Here is a 24,754-nt window from a genome sequence, read left to right as displayed (position 1 = left end):
ATGTATTATTTGACAGCTATGCTTGCATCTTGATTAAAGCAAATATTTGTACTCAGAAACTTTGTCTTCTATAATGTTTATTCTAAGTTCAGTTCAGTTCAGTTCAGTCACTCAGTCATGTCTGACTCTTTGCGACCCCATGAATCGCAGCACGCCAGGCCTCCCTGTCCAGCGCCATCTCCCGGAGTTCACTCAGACTCACATCCATCGAGTCAGTGATGCCATCCAGCCATCTCATCCTCTGTCGTCCCCTTTTCCACCTGCCCCCAATCCCTCCCAAGATCAGAGTCTTTTCCAATGAGTCAACTCTTTGCATCAGGTGGCCAAAGTATCGGAGTTTCAGCTTTAGCATCCGTCCTTCCAAAGAAATCCCAGGGCTGATCTCCTTCAGAATGGACTGGTTGGATCTCCTTGCAGTCCAACGGACTCTCAAGAATCTTCTCCAACACCACAGTTCAAAAGCATCAATTCTTCGGTGCTCAGCCTTCTTTACAGTCCAACTCTCACATCCATACATGACCACAGGAAAAACCATAGCCTTGACTAGACGGACCTTTGTTGGCAAAGTAACGTCTCTGCTTTTGAATATGCTATCTAGGTTGGTCATAACCTTCGTTCTAAGAATATACAGCAAATAGAGAAACGCAAGTTCAAAAAAATCTATTAAATCATGATTAAAACAGTGAGAGCCTGCAACATTTGAGAAATGGCCTGCTCCCTTGCTCTCCACTAATAAATGCAATAGAAGACCTACTCCGTCTATGGTTGGTTCTGGTTTCTCTTTACATCTTCCAGGGCACTGGCTTCTCATTCCCACCAAGTCTGTGTGGCAGTCTATTCTGGGCAAGCGTATCTAAGAGGTCTGTGCTTTCCCTCATCTACCCTGTGCCCTCAAGAGGGTGGAAGCTTTACTTTACAGGGTCAAAATACTGGACTCTGATTGCCTTTGCCCCTTAACAGTCAAACAGAGCACAGCTAACGGCTAAAATCAATATCACTCATGGAGGAATAGGATGGTAGGGTGACTTCATGCATATCTAAGATTTTACCTTGTGAGGAGTCACATCAGAAGAGGTTCACATAGTGTAAAAATATCCCCAACTCACTACTGAAATTCTTACCAAGAATCATCACTGATTTATGCACCCTCTCCTCTTCCTATCTGAACCTCCCTGACATGAACAAACTACACTTAAAGAGCCCAAGCATGATGGGGGCGGGGTGAGGGGGAATTTAAGCTACATGGAAAAATCTAAACAAAACATGTAGTTCCTAAATTTTAGAGTCTTGTTTGCAGCTGTCAATAGCTTTTATGAATCCTTGCTTTGCTTCCACATACTTGCATGGTTTCAAGTTCTTGCCCACATTCCTTTGCTACATTTTTGTTATATTAATTTCTGTTGAAAGATTTCCCAAGGTTATCACTAAAGCATCCTTTGGGAACAGCCCAAATACTCATGCTATTTATTAGATTTCATTGGTTAAGGAGGCACTTGTACAGGTATGAAAGAATTCTGTTGCTAAAAAGAAAGCTAAAAGTCAAAATATATTGGCTTTCTTTCTTGTTCAACAGATGTCCTGAGAACAAGAACTGGTGGTTTAGTCCTTCTACACATAGCCTACAATCATTGCAGCTAAAGCCAATTTTGCAATATTATTCTTCAAGGTGAAACTAAGCCATTGTCTGTCTTTATATTAGGTGAGGAAGATGAGAAAGAACATGATTAATAGTGGAAGTGAAATTTCAAATAGGTTTTGTGTCAAATAAAGAAAGAAGAATGTCTTTTAAACTCTCCCTTACTAAAATAGTTATCCGCTTCTTGCAATCTAATTTACATCTACTATTGTATTAACATTTGAATTCGAATTTTAAAGAATGCATTTTGTTCATATAACCACTATAAATACCTCCGTAAACTTCAGGTAAAATACAATCACACGTTCATTTCTCCAATGACCTACCTGAAGCTCCGCACACTTTAATAGCAGCAAGTCCCACACTTACCGCTTGAAGCAATGCTGAGAGACACCCCCAGGGACGGAGAAGGGACGTGCAGCGAATCCGCCGAAGCAGCAGGGGGAGTCCTTAAGTCTGAGGAACCTGCCCCAAGCCGCCTTTCCTGCTGTGTGGGGGAGCTGCTGAAGCTTACTCCTGCTCAGAAAGAAGCAAGCAGCGCCGCTCGAGCTCCTCGCCGCTTCAGATCTATGCGGAGGGCACTGGCCTCGGGTTTCTTGGAAGAAAAATTGCTCCCCCCTTGCACCTCTAAAGTTAATCTACAGACCTTAATTGACCTCTGAAGGTCACAGCTTTCTTTGTGAAACATTTTTTGGTCTCATAGGGCAAGCTCTCCGTGTGAAAACTGGCACCGAAAGCTGTGAGGTCGGGTTAGAAGAACTTCCGCCCGGTGGAGGGACGACTTCCTCCGCGCTTCCTCTTCCGGAGCCCGCCGGACAGAAATCAGGCGGCCATTTTTTTAAAAGCTTCAGAAGACAATAGAACCACTGATAAATTATTGACTTCAGTTTTGGCAACTAGCCTCATACCAAACCTGAAAGTAAGGATACCTTCACTAATTTTCCCGGGTTTCTTCCTGAGTCTACTTCCATTTCTGTGAGTTTGAGATAATCTCAGAGTCCAAAATTATTTCTGTCACAGGAGAATAGATAATAGACCACGAAGAACCGCTTGGTGAGGCATTAGGCAATGTTTATATTTTCTTCTATACAGGGCACTGTGGTTCTTACACTGAGGGGAAATTAGAATGTAATATTTTCATATTCAGTGATTTTTACACAGTGAACAAAATTAGGAAATTTTCTGTAAACATACCCATTCTCAGCACTACTGAGGTATGACACACATCCTATATAATTGACACATCTAAAAATTACAATGCAGTGTTTTTTTCCAAGTTGTGCAGTTATCATCAAAAAACTAAGTTTAAAACATTTTTGTCTTTCCAGAAAGAAACTTCGTATTTCTCAGCACTCTGTCCCCACTCTTGCCCTCTAGTACTAGCCCTTGGCTAAGCTCATATCCTTTCTATCTCTGTAGGCTTGCCTATTATGGACATTTTATATCAGTGGAGTCATATGCAGTCTTAGTATAATTTTTTCCAAGACTCATCCATGTTGAAGTGTGCATACATACTTCATTCATTTTCATTGCTGGATAATAGTCCATTGCACAGATATACAGCATTGCATTGAATCCTACATTGACAAATGAATGTTTGGGTCCTTTCTATTTTGGGGCTACAATCAATAGTGCTACTCAGAACATTCAGGTACCAGTTTCTGTGTGGATTTATGTTTTCATTTCTCTTGAATTTGCTAGAATTGCTGAATCTATTGGTAGCTCAGGGGTAAAGAATCTGCCTTCCAACGTAGAAGAGGCAGGTTTTATCCTTGGGTCAGGAAGATCCCCTGGAGAAGGAAAAGGCAATTCACTCCATTACTCTTGCCTGGGAAATTCCATGGATGGAGAAGCTGGCAGAATACAATCCATGGGGTTGCAAAAAGTGGACACGACTTAGCAACTAAACAACAATATTATTTATCTATATATAATATAGATATATAAAATGCTTAACATGATAAGGCTAGCAACCTTCTATCCCCTTGCAAGGTTATTATATTATTGACCCATTTTTTATATGATATAGTACATGTGTGTATGTGTGTTGGTTTTTCAGTTGTGTCCAACTCTTTGTAACCCATGGACTGTAGCCAACCATCACCTTCTGTCCATGAAATTCTCCCAGCAAGAATGCTGGAGTGGGTAGTCATTCCCTTCTCCAGGGAATCTTCCCCACCCAGGGATCAAACTTGCTTCTCTTGCATTGCAGGCAGATTCTTTACCATCTGAACCATCAGGGACGTTGTATAGTACACAGGTACAAAGAACAAATGAGTAGTTCCCTAAGGAAGGGAGACACAGAGTTGGGTGAACTTGAGTGATACATACTTGTGATTATAAAATAATTAATCCACCAGAAGTGAATACCACTTACCCCCTGACACTTAGTTCACCCAACTCCCTATCTCCCTTCCTTTGGGAACCACTCATTTGGTCTGTGTACCTATAAGTCTATTTTCATCTTAATCTGTTTATTTGGCTTTTTTTTTTTTTAGTTTCCATGTATAAGTGAAAACATCCATTATTTGTTTTTCTCTGACTTATTTCACTAAGTATAATACCCTTCCAGTTCCATTCATGTTGCTGAAAATGACAATACTTCCTTCTTTGTTGTGTTAGAGTAATATTCCACTGTGTATATACCACATCTTCTTTATCCATTTATCTGGCAGTAGATGCTCAAGTTGCTCACATATTTCAGCTATTGTAAATAATGCTGCAATGGAAATTGGGGTGCACATATATTTTTGTTTAGCATTTTTATACTGGAGTCAAATCTCTGGGTTGGACGCAGTTATACATTTAATTTTTTGATAAAGTTCCATACAGTTTTCCCTAGTGGCTGTAACAAATTAATTTCCAGCAAGAGTGCACTAGCATTCCCTTTTCTCCACGTCCTAGCAAAGTTGTTATTTGTTGTCTTTTTGATGATAGCTATTCTGACATTGTAAGGTGATATCTCAGTGTGGTTCTAATTTGTGTTTCTGTGATAATTAGTGATGTTGACTATCTTTTCATGTGCCTGTTGACCTTCGATATGTCTTAATTGGAAAAATATTCAGTTCCTCTGCACATTTTTTTTTTAATCAGGTTGTCTTTTTGATATGGAACAGTATGTGTCCTATGTATATGTTAGATGTGTGTGTGTGCTCACTCACTCAGTTGTATCTGATTCTGTAACTCCATGGACTGTGGCCTACCATGCTCCTCTGACCATGGAATTTTTCAAGCAAGAATACTGGAGTGGATTGGCATTTCCTTCTCCAAGGGATCTTCCTGACCTAGGGATTGAAACTGTGTCTCTTGCCTCCTGCATTAGCAGGCAAATTCTTTACCACTGTACCACCTGGGAACCCTATATGTTAGATATTAATGTCTTATTGGATATGCCATTTATGTACATCTTCTCCCATTCAGTAGGTGGGCTTTACATTTGATGAATGATTTCCTTTGCTGTGCAAAAGACTTTTAGCTTGCTGTAGCCCCATTTGTCTATTTTTGCTTTTGCTTCTCTTGCCTGTTGAGACAAATTTAAAAAAAAAAGTTCCTAAGACCAGTGTCAAGGAGCACACTGCCTATGGTTACTTCCAGGTGTTTCACAGTTTCAAGTTTTACATTAACATCTTTAATTCCTTTGGTTTTATTTTTGTATCTGGTGTAAGTGGTTCAGCTTCATTCAGTTTTTCCAACACTACCTACTAAAGAGGCTGTCTTTCCACCATTGTATACTCTTGCCTCCTTTGTCATAGATTGACAAATATAAGCGTGAATTTATTTCTAGGCTCTCTATTCTATTCCCATGTGTCTGTTTTCTTAACAATATCATGAAATTTTGATTACTATAACTTTGAAGTATAGTTTTATATCAGAAAGTATGTTATCTTCATTTTAATTTTTTCTTTTCAATGTTATTTTAGCTATCTGGGATCTTCTGTGATTCCATACAAATTTTAAAATTATTTGATCTAGTTCTGTGAAAAATATTATAGGTATTTTGATTGAATCTGTAGACTGCCTTAGGTAGTGTGGTAATTTACATGGTATCAATTCTTCCATTTAGTGAGCATAGTATATCTTGCCATTTGTTTGTATTGTCTGTAATTTATTTGATTCATGTTTTATATATTTCAGAGTATAAGTTTTTTACCTGTTTGACTAGATTTATTCTTAGGTATTTTATTCTTTTTGATGCAATTGGTAGTGTAATTGTCTAATTTGGTTCCATTTCTGATAGTTCATTATTGGTATATAAAAAAATAAGGTTTCTGTATATTGATTTTGTACACTGCAAGTTTATTGAATTTATTTATTACTTCTAATAGTCTTGGTGGCATTTTTAGAGTTTTATATATATATATATTTTTTTTTTTCATGTCATTTGCAGATGCTGGTCTAACATAATGAGTTCAGAAACATTGTTTTCATTTTCGGAAATAGCTTAACTTATATGCAGAGTACATTATGAGAAACACTGGGCTGAAAGAAGCACAAGCTGGAATCAAGATTGCCAGGAGAAATATCAATAATCTCAGATATGCAGATGACACCACCCTTATGGCAGAAAGTGAAGAGGAACTAAAGAGCCTCATGATGAAAGTGAAAGTGGAGAGTGAAAAAGTTGGCTTAAAGCTCAACATTCAGAAAACCAAGATCATGGCATCCAGTCCCATCACTTCATGGGAAATAGATGGGGAAACAGTGGAAACAGTGTCAGACTTTATTTTTTGGGGCTCTAAAATCACTGCAGATGGTGATTGCTGCCATGAAATTAAAAGACGCTTACTCCTTGGAAGGAAAGTTATGACCAACCTAGACAGCATATTAAAAAGCAAAGAAATTACTTTGTCAACAAAGGTCCGTCTAGTCAAGGCTATGGTTTTTCCTGTGGTCATGTGTGGATGTGAGAGTTGGACTGTGAAGAAGGCTGAGCACTGAAGAATTGATGCTTTTGAACTGTGGTGTTGGAGAAGACTCTTGAGAGTCCCTTGGACTGCAAGGAGATCCAGCCAGTCCATTCTAAAGGAGATCAGTCCTGGTGTTCTTTGGAAGGACTGATGCTAAAGCTGAAACTCCAATACTTTGGCCACCTCATGTGAAGAGTTGACTCATTGGAAAAGACCCTGATGTTAGGAGGGATTGGGGGCAGGAGGAGAAGGGGACGACGGAGGATGAGATGGCTGGATGGCATCACTGACTCGATGGACTTGAGTCTGAGTGAACTCCGGGAGTTGGTGATGGACAGGGAGGCCTGGTGTGCTGCAATTCATGAGGTCTCAAAGAGTTGGACATGACTGAGCGACTGAACTGAACTGAGAATAGAATTTAACTCTTCCTTACAATGTTTGATAGAATTCACCTGCGGAACTTTGTCCTGAATTTGTTTATTTGGAATAATTTTTTTAATTATTGATTTGATTTCATTATTAATTGGTGTGCTCATATTTTGTATATCTTCCTGATTCAATTTTATACAACTGTATATTTCTAGGAACTTATCCACTTCTTTTGGGCTGTGCAGTTTGTTCATAGTAACCTGTATGATCCTCTGCATTTCTGTTTATCAATTTTTTTCATTTCTGATTTTATTTAGGAAAATTCCTTCTGTTTTACTCTTGGTGAGTCTGGTTAAAGCTTTATCCTTTTGTCTATCTTTTCAAAGAACCAGCTCAGTTTCATTGATACTTTCCATTGTTCTTTTTTTTTTCCAGTCTTTTATTTATTTGTTAACTGATCTTGGGGCTTCCCCAGTGGATCAGTGGTAAAGAATATGCCTACAGTTTGGGGGCTACAGGGGACATGGGTTTGATCCCTGGGCTGGGCAGATCCCTTGGAGGAAGACACAGCAGCCTCTCCAGTGTTCTTGCATGGAGAATCCATAGGACAGAGGAGCCTGGTGAGCACAGTCCATAGGGTTGCAAAGAGTCAGACATGACTGGTGGCTTAGCACAGCAAAGCACATAACTGATCTTTATTGTTTCCCTCCTTATACTAACTTTAGGTTTTGCGTGTTCTTTCTTCTAGTTCCTTTAGGTGTAAGGTTAGATTGTTTGAGATTTTTGTTTTGCTTTGTTTCCTGTTAGGTCCATATCACTAGAAATGTCCCTCCTAAAACTGCTTTAGCTGCATCCCATACATTTTGGATCTTGACTTCAATTTTTACTTGTCTCCAGGTATTTTAAAAATTTTCTCCTTGATTTTTTTCTTCACTGACCCATCAGTCATTTAATAGTATATTGTTTAGCCTCCACATGTCTGTATTTTTCTCATTTTCTTTTTTTAATCAATTTCCAGTGTCATACTGTCATGGTCATAAAAGATTCTTGATGTGATTTCAATCTTCTTAAATTTATTGAGACTTGTTTTGTGGCCTAGCATGAGATGTATCCTGGAGAATGTTCCACATGCACTGGAAAAGAATGTGTATATTGCTGTATTAGAATGAAATGTTATATGTATATGTACAGATAGATAGACACACACACACACACACACACACACACACACACACATATATATGTATGTATTTCCAATCTGGTCTAACTTTTCTATTAAGGCAAAATTTCCCTGACTGATTTTCTCTTTATTATCTGTCCACTGATGCAGGTAGGGTGTTAACATCCCCTACTCTTATTGTATTACTTTCAATTTCTCCCTTTATGTTTGCTAATATTTGCTTTATGTAGTTAGGTTCTCCTATATTGGGTACATATATATTTAAAATTGTTATGCCTTCTCCTTATATTGATCGTTATGTACTGTCCTTCATTATCTCATAGTAAAGTCATTGTACTAAATTCTATTTGTCTGATATAAATATCACTATCCTTGCTTTCTTTTACTTTCCATTTGCAAAGAATATATTTTTCCATCTCCTTACTTTTAATCTGTGTGTGTTGTCAGACCTGATAAGAGATATTAAGCAACAGAACAAAAGCACTCAGGTGGTAATCTGTAGAACTAGGAGTACCTGCCTTCTCCAGAAGTCTTGTAGAAAAGCTCTCTGACGACTCAGAATCTGCTAGCATTAAGAAGCTAGTGGTTCAAGAGATATATATGTGATGTATTCCATTATAGATTCTGTTAAAATCATTAAGTGTTTGGAAATGTGTTATTTACTGTTCACTACATTTTTTTACTAATTCTCCTAGTCCTTTTCTCCCTGATTTCTCAGTCTGCATTGTCACCAATCCACAGCAGTAGTCATCCCAGGTAAAGACAAATGGCAATTTTTTGAGGTTGTTTAGAATCTTGGTTATCCTGAAATAACAGCAAGTGATAAAAGATTCACTCATCAGACTAATCACAAATCCCTACAAATAGGTACAGATACATATGGTTCTGCAGCCTATGTCACATGGAGGTCATAGATAAGATTTTGTTGAATGTATAGTTTGTAGCTACATTTCATTTGTATTCTTTGTGACATTTTATTGGTTTTCATTTTATTATGGATAATAGGATGCTGTCCATAGAACCAGAAATGGCAGAAGAATGTTTCTTCTTTTATTTGTGTTTTTCTTTATTTTAAATAAGAAAATCATAAGAGGAGCATAGTAGGAAGGTGTCTCCAGTTCAAATTAAGAATTGCATACTGCAACCAACAAAGGATAATGAAAAATCCGTTCTGTATTTTTCCATTGAAAAGCATTTTATTTTTGATTCAAAAGCATGAAGTTGTTTATGAGGTTATAGGATGATTCACAGACTAAATAGAGATTGTAGTTTATTTGCTTTGTGGCCATTTGCTAATTGTAAAGAATTAACACTTTAAATTTTACCAAATCATTTTAATTCTTTGTGAATATCAAATGAGCAGCTTGTTCAATAAATTGTAAATGAAATAAATGTGTGGTTAAAAAAGAACACCAAGGATGAGATAATTACATATAAAATAGAAAGTATAATGGGAATTTTGTCTGACTAAAATAATATAAATCTCATTACTTGTTGCATTTAAGAATATGAAAAGATGAATCATTATGAAAAATATAATTTGAGAGTGTCACTGAGTAGCAGTGTTTCTTCATATGTGGTCAACCAGACAAATTAAGAAAAGCTGATTATGTCCTAAAGAATTAATCAATAGTTTATGAGACTGAGACAGGAAGATGAATGCACAGTAGCACTCCTGAAAGATTATTTTATTGCAAGCTTCTTCGCAGCTGAAAGGGTTGCTATTTCCTTAAATAAGATTTACAAAGTGGGAGAGCAGGATGAGGAGTGAAAAGAGAGGAAACAAACAGATACTGCCTAGAGGATTATTAAAAATGGATAAGGCACAAAGCAGCAGGCGTCTGTTCAGGCCACGGACTTGCCTTTGGAATTTCACTTAATTAGAACACAGAATTGTCAATAGGTCATTCCTGCAAAGACAAAAAGAACATGTATCAAATGTAACAAAGAATGATTCTTAAGCAGGTAGTGTTAACCTACCATAGAGATAGGAAACTTATTTTCCAGTGATGTAAGCCGCATATGAATCAGCCTAAGGGATTTCATCTTAGAAAGAAACTTCTTCTAAAATTGTCAAATTGTAAGTAAGATGTATTAAGATTTTTAAGCAACATAATGCATTTTTGTGATGCTACATTGCAACAGTTTATTTCTTCCAGGTAAGAAGATGTTGACCTGGAAAGTCAAGTTTGGCAGAAGTCTTGAAAACTTCAGAGAGGTAGTGCATGGCAAACCCCTGTAATTATTTAGTAAGTCTTTTTCTCTCTCTTTCTCTGAAATTAATTTATATTTTGCATTAAGAAGCCCTAAATATTAGTTTGTTTACATGTATCCCAATATAAAATATGCTATTGATATCTCATCATTTTATTGGTTTCTTATACTAGATAAAGGATTCTTGGAGTGAAAAATTAATTCATAGGTTCTTAATTTTATTTTAAAGTGCATCTTATTCCTAATACTTTTCTCATCTGAAGAAATATAAGAGACATTATGTTTTAGGAAGAGAAGTTTAGTTCATACAAAGTTGGCAGATGTGCAGTTTCACTGATTTTTTTCTTTTCCTTGAGAAAATTTGTTGCATGGTTAAGCTCGAGGATCAAAAAATAACAATCATTATGAGTCTTTTACATAAGCTGAGTAAAGTAGTTGATTCAATAGAAAAGCGAGATTGCCCTACTCAGTAAGTACAGTTTATTTCTACCTTGGGGGAAACAACAATAAATGTGTCTCCTCACCTGTTAATGACTGTACATACTGTTAGAAATAAACTTGCAAGATCTGAAATAATCAACCAAACTAAAAAGACAGCTTGACAAATTTAAGCACCTGCTCTGAGCAAAAAAAAAGTCATTTAAGCAAATCTTTTTCACAAGGTGGTTCAGTTTTAATGACAGCATGTGAGCTTTGGTTGAATGCCCAGATGCTGTATTTTTTTCCCTTGCTGGTTTAGTGAGAGCTGAAATCCTGAAGTAGCGATTGAGGCAGTCACGGCACACAATTAGTAAGGAGTCTGAACAGCCGACTCTTCTCACCTTTTACTGCACTTGACTTCGTAGGTTTTGGATTCAGTGCATTTTTTATTAAATATTCTCCTTGTGGAAATGACGGTCATAGTAAAAGGTAAAGAAATTAATAAAAGGAATGTATGATTTTTCCCTCCAAAAACTGTCAGGGTTTTAGAAACATAGCTGTATCTAACTGGGCAAAGTAAAATGGAAAGTTAAGAAATGTATCTACCTAACAAGGAGAAAATGTCCTCCTCCATTAAAGGAAAAAGAAAACATTTCAACAAGAATGAATATTTACATTGTCCAGATATCTGCTCGATCCCACCACATGTGGAAAATACAGCGTTTTAGCCTTATTATACTTCATATATACATCTTATTAAAATTAAAATGTCAATAGTGCTCCTTTATTTTTATTTTATTTATTTATTTTTTTTTTGCTTTTGTCAAGCTGAGCAAAAATCTGAACAATGGGCTTTCAAAAATAAAACTTCTGTTCTCTCCTATTTGCAGTGTGGTTGGTATGCAGGAGGTATGCAGGTTGGTTGCAGGAGGATGGTATGAGGGATCAGTGGGAAGCTGCTATGGAGTAGAACACAGCTCTGGTGAAATCAAAATAGCCATCATTTACTGCCGTGCTGCCATTTACCAAGGATGGCGATTTTGCAGGAACTATGCTACCCTCAAATAAGCTTAGGTGTTAAAACAACACTTCTGCCTCAGTGTCCCTGTTGAATTGTGAGTCTGCTATCAATACAAGAGCAATGCAGTGATTGTTTTCCATATATCCAGCTCATAAATTAACACAGACAGAAAGCCTAATTTGCTATCTAGTCACCTGGTAGATGGCAGAAACTACTATAGTTTCTGAATTTTTTTTTCTTTCCTACTACACTATACACAGAAAATCCCATATTGTATTCATTCATATCTCTCTGTAGACCCTAGCATGGAACATGGTAAATGTTTAGTAATGAATGAATGGGGTTTTTTGTTTGCTTGACAAAGAAAAATGAAGGAAGGGAGGGCAAAAGAAAAAAAGGGAGGGAAGGAGGTAGGAAGGAAGGATGAAGATTCACTCCAAAAAATACCGGTATCCTACGTTGTTAGTGCCAATAAAGCTTTCTCAAATGGACAAGTACAAGAACACAATTTTATGACTATATGGATATGTCTCCTTGGGAAAAAGTTGGTATTAGAGTCTAACTGCATGCACGCTCAGTTGGTCAGTCATGTTTGACTCTTTACAACCCAATGGGACTGTAGCCCTCCAGGCTTCTCTGTCCATGGGATTTTCCATGCAAGAATACTGGAGTGGGTTGTCATTTCTTCCTCCAGGGTATCTTCCTGACCCAGGGGCTGAAACCTCATCTCCTACATCTCCTGCACTTGCAGCCAGATTCTTTACCGCTGAGCTGCCAGCAAATGGAAATATGCACGTTGTTCTGGGAGAGTCACTGGAGCCATCGGTGGGCTTAAACCTTTTAAGCAAGCGTCTGGCTTAACTGTGTACTTAAATGTTACTGTGGTCCTCATATTCCAGGTGAAATAAGTCAATGGTTATCAAATTTAAGAAATGTGGCCACCTAGTGAATCACAGACAACCAGAAAGTGACACATAGGCAGTAAGTGGCACTCGATTAGTAAACAGCAGGGTTGGAGCGTGATTCAGTCTTCCTGATGCTGCCAAAGATGATAGATATCACCAATTAAAGTGCCACATGGGCAAAAAGCACGCTTTGTCATCCCATGACCATATACTGAGTACCTAGCAACATGCCTGATACAAACTAGATAATCAATGGTAGGTAACCAATAAATATTTATTACATGAATTAGGGAGTTAAAGTTACCTAATCACTCTGACCCTCAGTTTTGTCATGTATTAAACAAGAATTAGAGAAATCTTGCAAAAATGCCATTAATATTAGGCTTACTACATGAATAAGTTTTATCATATATCAAGCACACAATTATGCTGTGTTTTCTTCTGTGCTTGGTCATGTCCGACTCTTTGCGACTGTAGCCTACCATACTCTTCTGTCCATGGGAATTCTCCAGGCAGGAATACTGGAGTGGGTTGCCATGCCTTCCTCGAGGGGATCTTCCAAAGCCAGGGATCAAACCCAGGTCTCCCGCATTGCAGGCAGATTCTTTACTGGAGTGGGTAGCCTTTCCCTTCTCCAGGGGAACTTCCCAACTCGGAAATCAAACCAGGGTCTCCTGGATTGCAGGTGGATTCTTTACCAGCCGAGCTACCTGGAAATCCCACACAATTAACGGTGGTCATAATGATTACATATATGCCAAGAAAAATGGCAGTTGATTCACTCTGTTCTGATCTCTAATGACCAAGCTTGCTTTTAGGGATTTATTATGTAAATATGTTAAATAAACACAGACACATTATTGTATGCAAGTGCAGGTGACATTTAAATGTTAAGGCCACACACTGCTACATTAAGGATATCTTTATAATTGACACAGGAAGTAAACTTTAGGTTTCATTGTCCCTGTTTGTTTTCATCTTCATAATAAGTGAGGAGCCTTTAAATACCATTCAGGTCAGAAATTGTCTCCTCTACAACAAATGACAAATTATTTAGCCCTTCCACAACAGTGAAGCCTGGATGCATTCATTCCCAAGCAGCTGCAGCACATAAATAAAATGAACATGTTGGTTGACAGCCTGCATCTTCCTAACCTCTAGCATTTTCATGAGTCTGCTTGTTAAACGCAAATAGAAATGATAAACTATTGCTAGATAAATACAACTGATGAACACACTAAACCCAAAATTCCAATTATTGAGCAATTACAACTGGAGACACTGAGAACTCCGTAAATAATCTATCAAATTCAAAATAAGGAGAGGGTCTATCCAAGATGAATAGACAGAAGTCAACATGGAGTATAGGAAAGGACAAGGATGAGAGAGCCTGGCATGGTTAAGGAAGAGCAGAATCCAAATGCAAGCAGGAGAGAGAGAGTCCTCCTGTCCTTTCTTAGTAAAGGCTCAACCAGGTACCCAGTGGGAACAAACTGGGTTAATATCAAACAAAAATTCTTTAGGATTATTTGTACAGCTAAGCTTTCATGTTTACTATATTGTAAATCATCCAATAAGGTAAGCTCATTACTTATCAAAAAATATGTTTTGTTCTTGTGGAGGTTTATATAACGGCCCTTTCAAGAGGTTTTCTAATGAGAAGTACCTGATACTGATTGGCACAAATGTCAATTGTCACTGACATTCTACTAAATAAGTTCTTGGATCCAATGTACAACATGCTGATTGTACTTACTAATTACCGTGTTGTATATTAGAAATTTGCTGAGAGTAGATCTCAGGTATTTGACTGTAGTAATCAGTTCACTAGGTATATGAGTATCAAAAGATCGTGCTGTACATCTTAAATATATATATATATATGTATATATAAAACTTTTGTTAAATAAAAATTGAAAAAAAGTATTCTACCAAATATATTTGTCATCGTTCAGTTGCTCAGTCGTGTTCGACTCTTTGTGACCCCATGGACTGCAGCACACCAGGCTTCCCTGTCCTTCACCATCTCCCCAGAGCTTGCTCAAACGCATGTCCATTGAGTCTGTGATGCCATCCAACCATCTCCTCCTCTATCGTCCACTTTTCCTTCACAAACATATGGAAATAGTATATTTAAAGAGCATCCCTTATAGATGATGATTGAGAAGGCCTTTCTAAATTGAGTGACAGATATAGGAAAAATTTTAGTAGTTTCAAATAGGAAAAAATTGCAAAGGATATACCTAACTCACACATGCAAACAGTATTTTGGATTATTATTTGATATTTCTTTTTAAAATTATTCTCTGATTAAGCAAACTATAAATCTGCAGGATACATTTCTATAAAATTATACTTTAAAATTAGGGAAGAGATTTAGTAGTTCATTAGTATAACACTGTAGAGTCAATTCTCCCTTACATAGCAGGTATCATATATTATTGCTGCCCTTATTTCTTGCTACAGATTTTATAACTATTTTGGGATATGGTCCTATTTCAGTCTGATTTAAACTCATTACTACATGCACTTGGTGAGAGAGAAATTATCTGTCATCTTGTATTTGACAGGATGTTCTCCTGGGCTGTATATTTTAGGTTCAAATATAGACTTTGCCTCCTCCTGTCGTTTTGAGTTTTGTCTAGTTGAAATGGGCAACCAGGTGGAGAATGCTGTATTTGTTTAATGCCATACCAATAAATATAGTTAACCTAACAGAGGCACTGTTATACTTCCTTTACTGCAACATGTTAAGTGATCAATTTTCCCACTATTTGTCAGACTAGCTTCAGTTGGTGCCTAAATCTTGAATGCATACCAATCTCTGTTTGGGAAATAGAATCCAGAAACTCCACATCCCTGTGAGGGCCAGGACAGCTGTGTTTTGGACTAGACATTTCATGAGTGGTTCTGATATTTTTGTAAAAATTACTATTTTTAAATCCATCTTATGAAAGAATACTCACCACGTGGCTAAAAGATGAAGTCATTTCAAACTACAAAGGAGGAAGAAAAATTAATCTTTCCCTGAAACCAATTCTACAAATGTTTAACAGAATTATTGGCTATAATGTCAAATGCTATCTCTTATTTGTTCTTAGTGCTAGGTTTTGTTTGTTTTTTTTTTTTTTTAATTTCTCAGCATCATGAAAATTTTGTATATCTTCCAGTGGCATATCATCAATCTTATAACATTATTTCCTAGTTGTTTTTAAATAAGGAAGTAAATTATTATAAAATATACACATTTTATTAACAAAACTTTTGACCTATTTTATTCTAGCACTGGGGTGTCTTCTACTTCAATAATTACTAAATTCTGCTATATCTTAAGTACAAAAGGCTTATTTCTTATATATTTTTTGACAATGTCAGGAAAATAAAAGAAATTGACCCCAGTATGATTAGATTAATTCACCTTAAAATATGACTCAGATCATAATTATAAATTTTTCAAATCTATTCTATATATAAAACAGGAAAATATTCTAACAATATTCTTGGATATGCATCTATGGTGAAAAGACTAAAATTTTAAAATGACAGCATCAAATCCACATCATTAGTTTCCAAGGGAAAATATTTGAAAGACTATTTTAAGAATTGAACAGTATCTAAACCACAGGGAAATATTGCCAATATGTGTGGGTGTATTCAAAAATATGTACACATCTGTAAAACTAGATTTGCAAAGCTGATGTTGTTTCCTGGTGGATAATAAGGAAGAAATGTCTGCAAAGTAGTCAGAAAACATTATAGTAAGATAGGAAAATGACATTGGCTCTAATGTTTTGGGGAGAAAAAATTATGAATAAATATTTAAAAATTCAACTGGCAAGGAGAAATATATTGAAATACTATCAGTCATTCCTGGTGGGTTTTTTGTTTGTTTGTTTTTGTTTTTGTTTTTTTGAGTGATGCACTATTGACACTATAAACAATCTCACCAGGACAATAAGTGCAAATAATAGACCCTCTCAATTAAGCCAAGTAAACAGGCTGCCATAACTAGACACATGATTTGTAGAAATGCTGGTAAAAAGGTTAGACTGGCACTGGAGGAAGCCAGCTTAAGGGCAAGCGAAGTGAGATTCATGGACTAGAGTCTGAAAAACACTGAGGAAGCACTAACCCCATTCCATCAGTTAGTTATAGATTTTACTCCATTATAATTTAGAATATATATCTACTGGGTTCTCTTCCAGCTTCCCTGGTGGCTCAGCAATAAAGAACCCGCCTGCAATGCAGGAGTCGCAGGAGACGTGACTTCTATGGACTGGGAAGATCCCCTGGAGGAGGGCATGCACCCCACCCAGTATTCTTGCCTGGAGAATCCCATGGACAGAGGAGCCAGGTGGGCTACGGTCCATGGGGTCACACAGAGCTGCACACGACTGAGCATGGGGTCGCACAGAGCTGCACACGACTGAGTGGCGTAGCATGCACGCATGCGCACAAACTGACCTCAGTTACCTGAAATGCAATTTCTGAATGCTTCCTTTCGCTTTCCATGTGTCCCCTTCCTTCCCACATTCGAAGCCAAACGAGAAGCAAAGGAAGAAAATACGGCTGAAAGAGATATGCGTAGTTTTGACCATTAAATCACAATCAGGAAAAAAGCGATTCAATAGATGCATAAATGGGATTGCAAAGGAGACTGTGTCTTATGAGGAATCCTAAGAATGCTATAAACGGCTGTTGAGTCACTTGTGATCAAACAGTATGAGGTGAAATGCTAACAAGTTTCATAAATAACACGCTTTCCTGGTGGCTCAGACAGTAAAGAATCCGCCTGCAATGCGGGGACCCAGGTTTGATACTTGGGTTGGGGTGATCCCCTGGAGAAGGGAATGGCAACCCACTCCACTAATCTTGCCTGGAGAATCCTATGGACAGAGGAGCCTACAGTCCATGGAGGCACAGAGTCAGACACAACTGACTGACACTATAAATAATATTATTTATTATTATCATTGATAATATCAGCCAACATAGAAGGTATTTGGTACAGACTTCTAGATACATTGCATAAAAAATTATTTAAATCTACTTACAACTTTATGAAGTAGGTGTGACTATTACCTTGATTTTGCAGATGAAGACACTGAAGCACAGTGAGGTTATATAATTTGCTCAAGCTCAATCCCAATTGATTTGTATCTGAAATGCTTGCAGTTAAATGTCAAACAATGGAATTATGGTTCTAGAGACAGACTTGTCCAATGATAGAATAAGCCTCCCCCAGATTTAGAGAAATTCCATAAGGAACACATACTAATTTATGGTTAGATGAGACAATATTTCTATACTGTCTATTTATGCCCTCTCTGATTTTAGAGTTAAAAAGACATGTGGCCCATATTAAGGTTAAAAAAAATCCATATTTGCTTGTATATAAGTATTATAAAAGAGGAAAATGGGTTAGAAAAAATATTACATATTCCTATACTTACAGCTCATATTTATACTCTAGTCCTTAACTTTAAGGATTAGAATTTAGTTGTGATTATTAAAAGTTTGTGTGTGTGTTTGGTCTTTGTTTTTTTTGCAGTATAGAAAGCTATACTGCAACCTTAAGTTTTAGATGATATTAACATATTTAACGGAGAAGGCAATGGCACCCCAGTCCAGTACTCTTGCCTGGAAAATCCCATGGACAGAGGAGCCTGGTAGGCTGCAGTCCATGGGGTCGCTAGGAGTCAGACACCACTGAGTGGCTTCACTTTCGCTTTTCACTTTCATGCATTGGAGAAGGAAATGGCAACCCACTCCAGTATTCTTGCCTAGAGAATCCCAGGGATGACGGAGCCTGGTAGGCTGCCATCTATGAGGTCGCACAGAGTTGGACAAGACTGAAGCGACTTAGCAACAGCAGCAACATATTTAAACTTAATATCAGCTACTTCATATTGACCACCAGAACAAAAACTTTAATATTTTTTAATTCCAGCTTCCTCATTTGTAGAATGGGTAAAATATTTCAACTAACAGTAAAATTTCACCTATAAAAATACCATATCATTCAGTATTTTTACTATTACTTTTTCACTGTAGAGTACATCATGAGAAACGATGGACTGGAAGAAACACAAGCTGGAATCAAGATTGCTGGGAGAAATATCAATAAACTCAGATATGCAGATGACACCACCCTTATGGCAGAAAGTGAAGAGGAACTAAAAAGCTTCTTGATGAAAGTGAAGGTGGAGAGTGAAAAAGTTGGCTTAAAGCTCAACATTCAGAAAACGAAGATCATGGCATCCAGTCCCATCACTTCATGGGAAATAGATGGGGAAACAGTGGAAACAGTGTCAGACTTTATTTTTCTGGGCTCCAAAATCACTGCAGATGGTGACTGCAGCCATGAAATTCAAGGACGCTTACTCCTTGGAAGGAAAGTTATGAACAACCTAGATAGCATATTCAAAAGCAGAGACATTACTTTGCCAACAAAGGTTCATCTAGTCAAGGCTATGGTTTTTCCTGTGGTCATGTATGAATGTGAGAGTTGGACTGTGAAGAAGGCTGAGCGCCGAAGAATTGATGCTTTTGAACTGTGGTGTTGGAGAAGACTCTTGAGAGTCCCTTGGACTGCAAGGAGATCCAACCAGTCCATTCTGAAGGAGATCAGCCCTGGGATTTCTTTGGAAGGAAGGATGCTAAAGCTGAAACTCCAGTACTTTGGCCACCTCATGGAAAGAGTTGACTCATTGGAAAAGACTCTGATGCTAGGAGGGATTGGGGCAAGAGGAGAAGGGGACGACAGAGGATGAGATGGCTGGATGGCATCACTGACTCGATGGACGTGAGTCTCAGTGAACTCCGGGAGTTGGTGATGGACAGGGAGGCCTGGCGTGCTGCGATTCATGGAGTCGCAAAGAGTCAGACACGACTGAGCAACTGATCTGATCTGATTTCACTGTAGAGTACAATATACACATAGTAAAGACACAAAATACTAAAGTATAACTCAATAAATGATCCCAAAGCAAACATCCATTCAACCACCACCAAACTCAAAAAACAAAGATTTTCAGTAGCTCAGAAGCCTGCTTGCTATCCATTCCTACTCACAATTCTCTTACTCTCCAAATAGAACTGCTATCCCAGCTTCTGACAATACAGCTTAGAGTCTGCTTTGGATCTTGCTTTTGATGGACTTGTACAACATGCTTTCCTGATAGTCCTTCTTTGATCAGTATCATTTCCTAATGTGTTTCCCTTTTTGTGTATTGTCCCATTGAATGAATGTGCCAAATTTATTAACCCACTACACTCTTCAAAGACATGGATTCCTGCCCCACCCCACCCCTGGCCCCCAAGGGCTATTACAAATAATACTGTATGAATAGACTTCTCATTTGCTCTCTCTATGTTAGGAAAACTTTAAGTTGGAATTCTGCATCATAGTGTATCTGCTGTTCAAATATAGGTAACAGTGTCAAATTTTAGAGACTATTTCAGTGCTGGGAACTCTAGCAATCCCAGAATATTTAATTCAATCAAGGGATGAGATTAAAAAGCTGTTTCTGTGCTATCTGGTTCACTCTCACTTGGTTGGTTCTTTATGCCAGCAACACAAAACTTTGTTGTTTTACCAGGATTTTCCTCCTTATCTGACCCTAGATTCAAATTCCTCCCACTGTCAATGCCTGTGTTAGTCAAAACTACTACTCAGCTTTTGAGCTGCCAGCCATATCTTTTGGAATTAGCAAATTCCTACAAGGAAAATAAATATTATATTCTGAATTGTCCTTTTCTCTCTGTGCTTATAGTGATTCATTTCCTCAGTGACTTATGTCTTCAATCATATTTACTTTTTTTAAACATAGCTTTCTTTAATTTCAGCAGGAGGTTTGTCTGAATCAGCTGGTTTACCAATCTGAGAAATGAGACTTTTCAAGCAATCCATATTTAATGGAAACAGTAAGATAGGATATCGGAGCAAATATAAAAGAATGAATAAAATCAACAAAAACTGTAAATTATTATGTAAAGTGTTACTTGTAGCCATTCACAAAGAAATCAAACAATAATTACAACAACACAAAAATGAAATTACTAAGTAAAATTCATTTGAATGAAAAAAATAATGTAGTCTCAAAATATAATATGCCAGAGTATCAGACAACTGGAAATATATGTCTATTTAAAATCCAAATGAAAATATGCCTCTGTAAAAACATTATTTTTATAGGCAGATATAAGTAGTTCATCACACTCCAAAATATAACAGTTAAAAGAAATCTGTATTTATGCACATACTAATTAGCACTGTCAGTTACAGCTCACCAATCACAATAAATAAAGCTATATGTTTGAAATAAAATGCAATAAAATATCAAATTAATGAAAGCTACCTTAAAATTCAGTACCTTTCTTTAATCAATGTAATAATTGGACCTACAGTTTATAATACTAAGTGAAGAAAGTCAGAAAAAGAAAGATAAATACCATAGATATCACTTATATGTGGAATCCAAAATATGACACAAATTGATTTATGAAACAGAAGCAGACTCACAGACACAGAAAGTAAACTTGTGGTTACCAAAAGGGAAAGGAGATGGGGAGTCAATTGGGAGGCTGAGGCTGGCAGATGCATAGTACCATATACAAAATAAACAGCACCCCACCAGATAGCACAGGGAGCTACACGCAATACCCTGCAATAAACTGTAAAAGAAAAGAACATGGAAAATCACGGGATCATTCTGCTATGTGTCAGAAACTAACAGAACATTGTAAATCAACTGTATTACAATTTAAAGAATTCCAGAAAACAAGCATTCCTTATGTTAAATAGAAACAAAATTACTCATTTACTCATTAAGTCTCATCCAGTGGCATACACGTACTAGTAGCTTATGATATACAATTAAAGCTATATTCAAAGGAGAAATTCCTGCTTTGACATTGTCATTGCTAACAGAAAAAAATGAAACGAAATTGTGCTTTGACTACAAGAAAACTATGATGGAAAAGCAAGTAAACAAAAATCTATATAGAAATTAATTAGAAAAGAGGAAAGCAAGAAAAAGCATTAAAAATTTGTTCAAATTCTGATTCTTAAAGACACATACACACAAAAATAGAAAGAGAGAGAGATCCAAGAAAATATATTCAAAGAAAAAAAGAAGATCAAAATATGTGAATTAAAAATGAAGAAGGCAGTATATTCTCTGGTATGGACATTTAAAATGAGATAAAAGATTGAAATATCTAGTCTAATATAATTGACCCTCCCTGTTAATCAAATTTTTCTATGAAAAGTAATTAATAAAATTTATTCAGAAGACAATGATAAAAAATAAAATTAATTTTTTTCTATGTTAATAAATTAAATTCAGGAGATGCATAAACTGACCAAGAACAAAATATGATAGTTTTACCAATGCTATTCTCAAAATAAATGAAAAATAATATATGAATTAATACATGAGTTATTTTGACATTATATTTCATGAGTTATAACATGGATTGTCATATTGTAATATGACATTTTATAGTCATTGTGTAGGAATATAATGCTGGTTTAACACAGCAAATTTTATTTATTAATATAAATAATATCAATGTATTAATGTAGAAACATAATCATCTGGATCAATGATAAATTACATTTTTTATCTCAAAAAAAGTTACTTCTAGACAAACATTAAGATGGACACTATCAAAAAAACAGAAAGAACGAATGTTGCCAAGGTTGTAGAGAAATTAGAACCCTTGTGCATTGCTGATCGGAATGTAAAACAGGAGAGCCACTCTGGAAAACAGTATGATAACTTCTCAAAAAATTAAAAATGGAATTACCAATTAACCTCACAATGTCAATGCTGCATATACACACACAAAATCGAGAGCAGGGATGCAAACCTGCATTTGCACACCCACGTTCAGAGCAGCACTGTTCACAGGAGCTAAAATGTGGAAACAACCCACGTGCCCATCAGCTAACGCATGGACAAGAAAAACGCGGCATCCGTAAAGAATGGACAAGAAAAATGTGGCATCCACAGCCGATGGGATATTATTTAGTCATAAAAAAGAAGAAAATTCTAACAGGCTACAGCATGGATGGACACTGAGGAATTATTCTAAGTGAAATAAGCCAGTTACAAAAAGATGAATAGTGTTTGAGGTACATAGTGCAGTCAGAACCCTAAAGGCAGACAGAAGAATGGTGATTTCCAGAAGCTAGGGCAGAGACGAGTGTGATGGTGGGAGGTGATGTTTAACAGGCGTAGAGCCTCAGATGAAAAGCGCTCTGGAGATGGACGGCGGCGATGGTCGCACAACAGGTGACTGTATTTAACCACTGAAGTGTGTACTTGGAACTCTTTAAGATGGTCAGTTTTGTGCACTGTGTATTTTACCACAACTTTTTTAAGAGTACAAGAATCAAGAGAACATAATTTGAGGCTTTAAAAAAATGTATGCAAAAATGCACATTTGCTAATAAAATAGTTCATAGTTTTAATATGATCCCAATCAAAACATCAAAGATTTATGGGAATCTAGCAAAGTAATTCTCAAAACTATCTGGAAAAATTTATCTAGGTTTATACCCAAAATGAGTAGGATGTGCAGATATCTTTGTTATTTCTCTATTGCTACATAAAACATCAAAAATTTACATACAAAAGATTAGCAATTTCATAAAATCCAAATATATCATCCCGTGGCTGCATGGGTCAAGAACGGGTAGGGTGCAGCTGCGTCCTCTTGGTCATGCAGCTGCAGTCAGAGTGCCAACCAGGTTGCATTTTCCTCTGGAGGGCTGACTGGGGAAGAATCCGCTTTGAATCTCATTTGCTTCAGGGTTAGCAGAAGAACTTCTGTCCGTTTGGTCAGCTAGAACAAAGTCTTATATAACATAACGATTAAGATAGTGAGACTCTGCCGTATGCAGTAACCTAATCAAAAAACTGGCATCCCACTGCTTCTGCCATATCCTATTGATTGTAAGCACATCTTCTATCGAAAGCAAGTCACAGGTATCACCCGCACTCAAGAGGAGGGAGTCATGTAAGGATATAACCTACTGCGTTACGGCAGGCTGTGTCTGCCGCAGTGTATATACTAACGGATATTGCTAAGCAACAGCATTTAAAACAATCGAAGCCACCTATGGCTGATTGGCGTTGATGTATGGCAGAAACCAGCACAACACGGTAAAGCAATTATCCTCCAATTAAAGAAAATTTTTTTTTTAATCTAAGCAACAGCACAACAAGAGTGAAATAAAATAAGTTTAGAAATGAACTCTGGGTATGTATGTGTAAAAAGCAGTTTAATATATGTTAAGGGTACATTTAACATAGAATGTAGCTAAAGTATCTATGTTTATATAGATAGTAAAACATTGAGTTTCATAAAAGAGTGGGGAAAATATGAAATAACCTTTCAATTATCCTTGTTTCTTTATGTAGAGTCTAATTATAGCTGGGCAAGTACTTCTAAACGGGAAATGTCCTCAGAGTCTGGCAATAGGTAATCTTTCCGTCCTAGTTTTCAGCTTTCTTCTAAGTGAGTGAATCTGTGTGTATGTGTGTGAATATACATATACACGTGGGTATTTTATTATAAAATGCTAATAGTTGCATTAGTGTGCCAAGGCCATGGGCTTCCCTGCTGCCTCAGTGGTAAAGAATCCACCTCTCAATGCAGGAGACACAGGTTTGATCCTGGGCTCGAAAGATGCCCTGGAGAAGGAAGTGGTAACCCACTCCAGGATTCTTGCCCAGGAAATCCCATGAATGCCTGGTGGGCTACAGTTCAAGGAATCAAAAAAGAGTCAGACATGACTGGGTGACTTTCACCTAAGTATAAATCGCAGATTGAAGTATTTATTTTAGTAATCCCACTAAAATTCAAAATGTCATTTGTCCTTAGCAGATTTATTTTAAAATCTCAAAAATGGGCAAAGAAAATTCTCATTGAGTGACATAAACATAGGCATACTCTGTCATTTCTTAATTTCTCAAAATCATGATACAAATAAGTAGCAAAATTACAAAACATTAACATTCTCACAACCAATTGATAGTTCACCCCAGAAGGTTTTATTTCAAAAAATGACACAAAAAGATTTTGAGAAAA

At 36.9% G+C, this 24,754-nt stretch overlaps 1 long non-coding RNA gene across 1 annotated transcript; it reads left to right on the top strand.

Moving 5' to 3' along the window:
* Window positions 1–1,941: 1,941 nt before the first annotated feature.
* Window positions 1,942–20,642, top strand: LOC129627355 (uncharacterized). The gene is made up of 4 exons (XR_008702576.1): window positions 1,942–2,555; window positions 10,252–10,341; window positions 16,858–17,006; window positions 18,707–20,642. It is a non-coding gene; the product is annotated as an uncharacterized LOC129627355 (long non-coding RNA).
* Window positions 20,643–24,754: the final 4,112 nt, after the last annotated feature.

Source organism: Bubalus kerabau, chromosome 14 (assembly GCF_029407905.1).
Source record: "Bubalus kerabau isolate K-KA32 ecotype Philippines breed swamp buffalo chromosome 14, PCC_UOA_SB_1v2, whole genome shotgun sequence".
Classification (NCBI taxonomy): Eukaryota; Metazoa; Chordata; class Mammalia; order Artiodactyla; family Bovidae; genus Bubalus; species Bubalus kerabau.
Note: the sequence above shows the minus strand (reverse complement) of the source record. Positions and strands in the feature narration are given on the sequence as shown.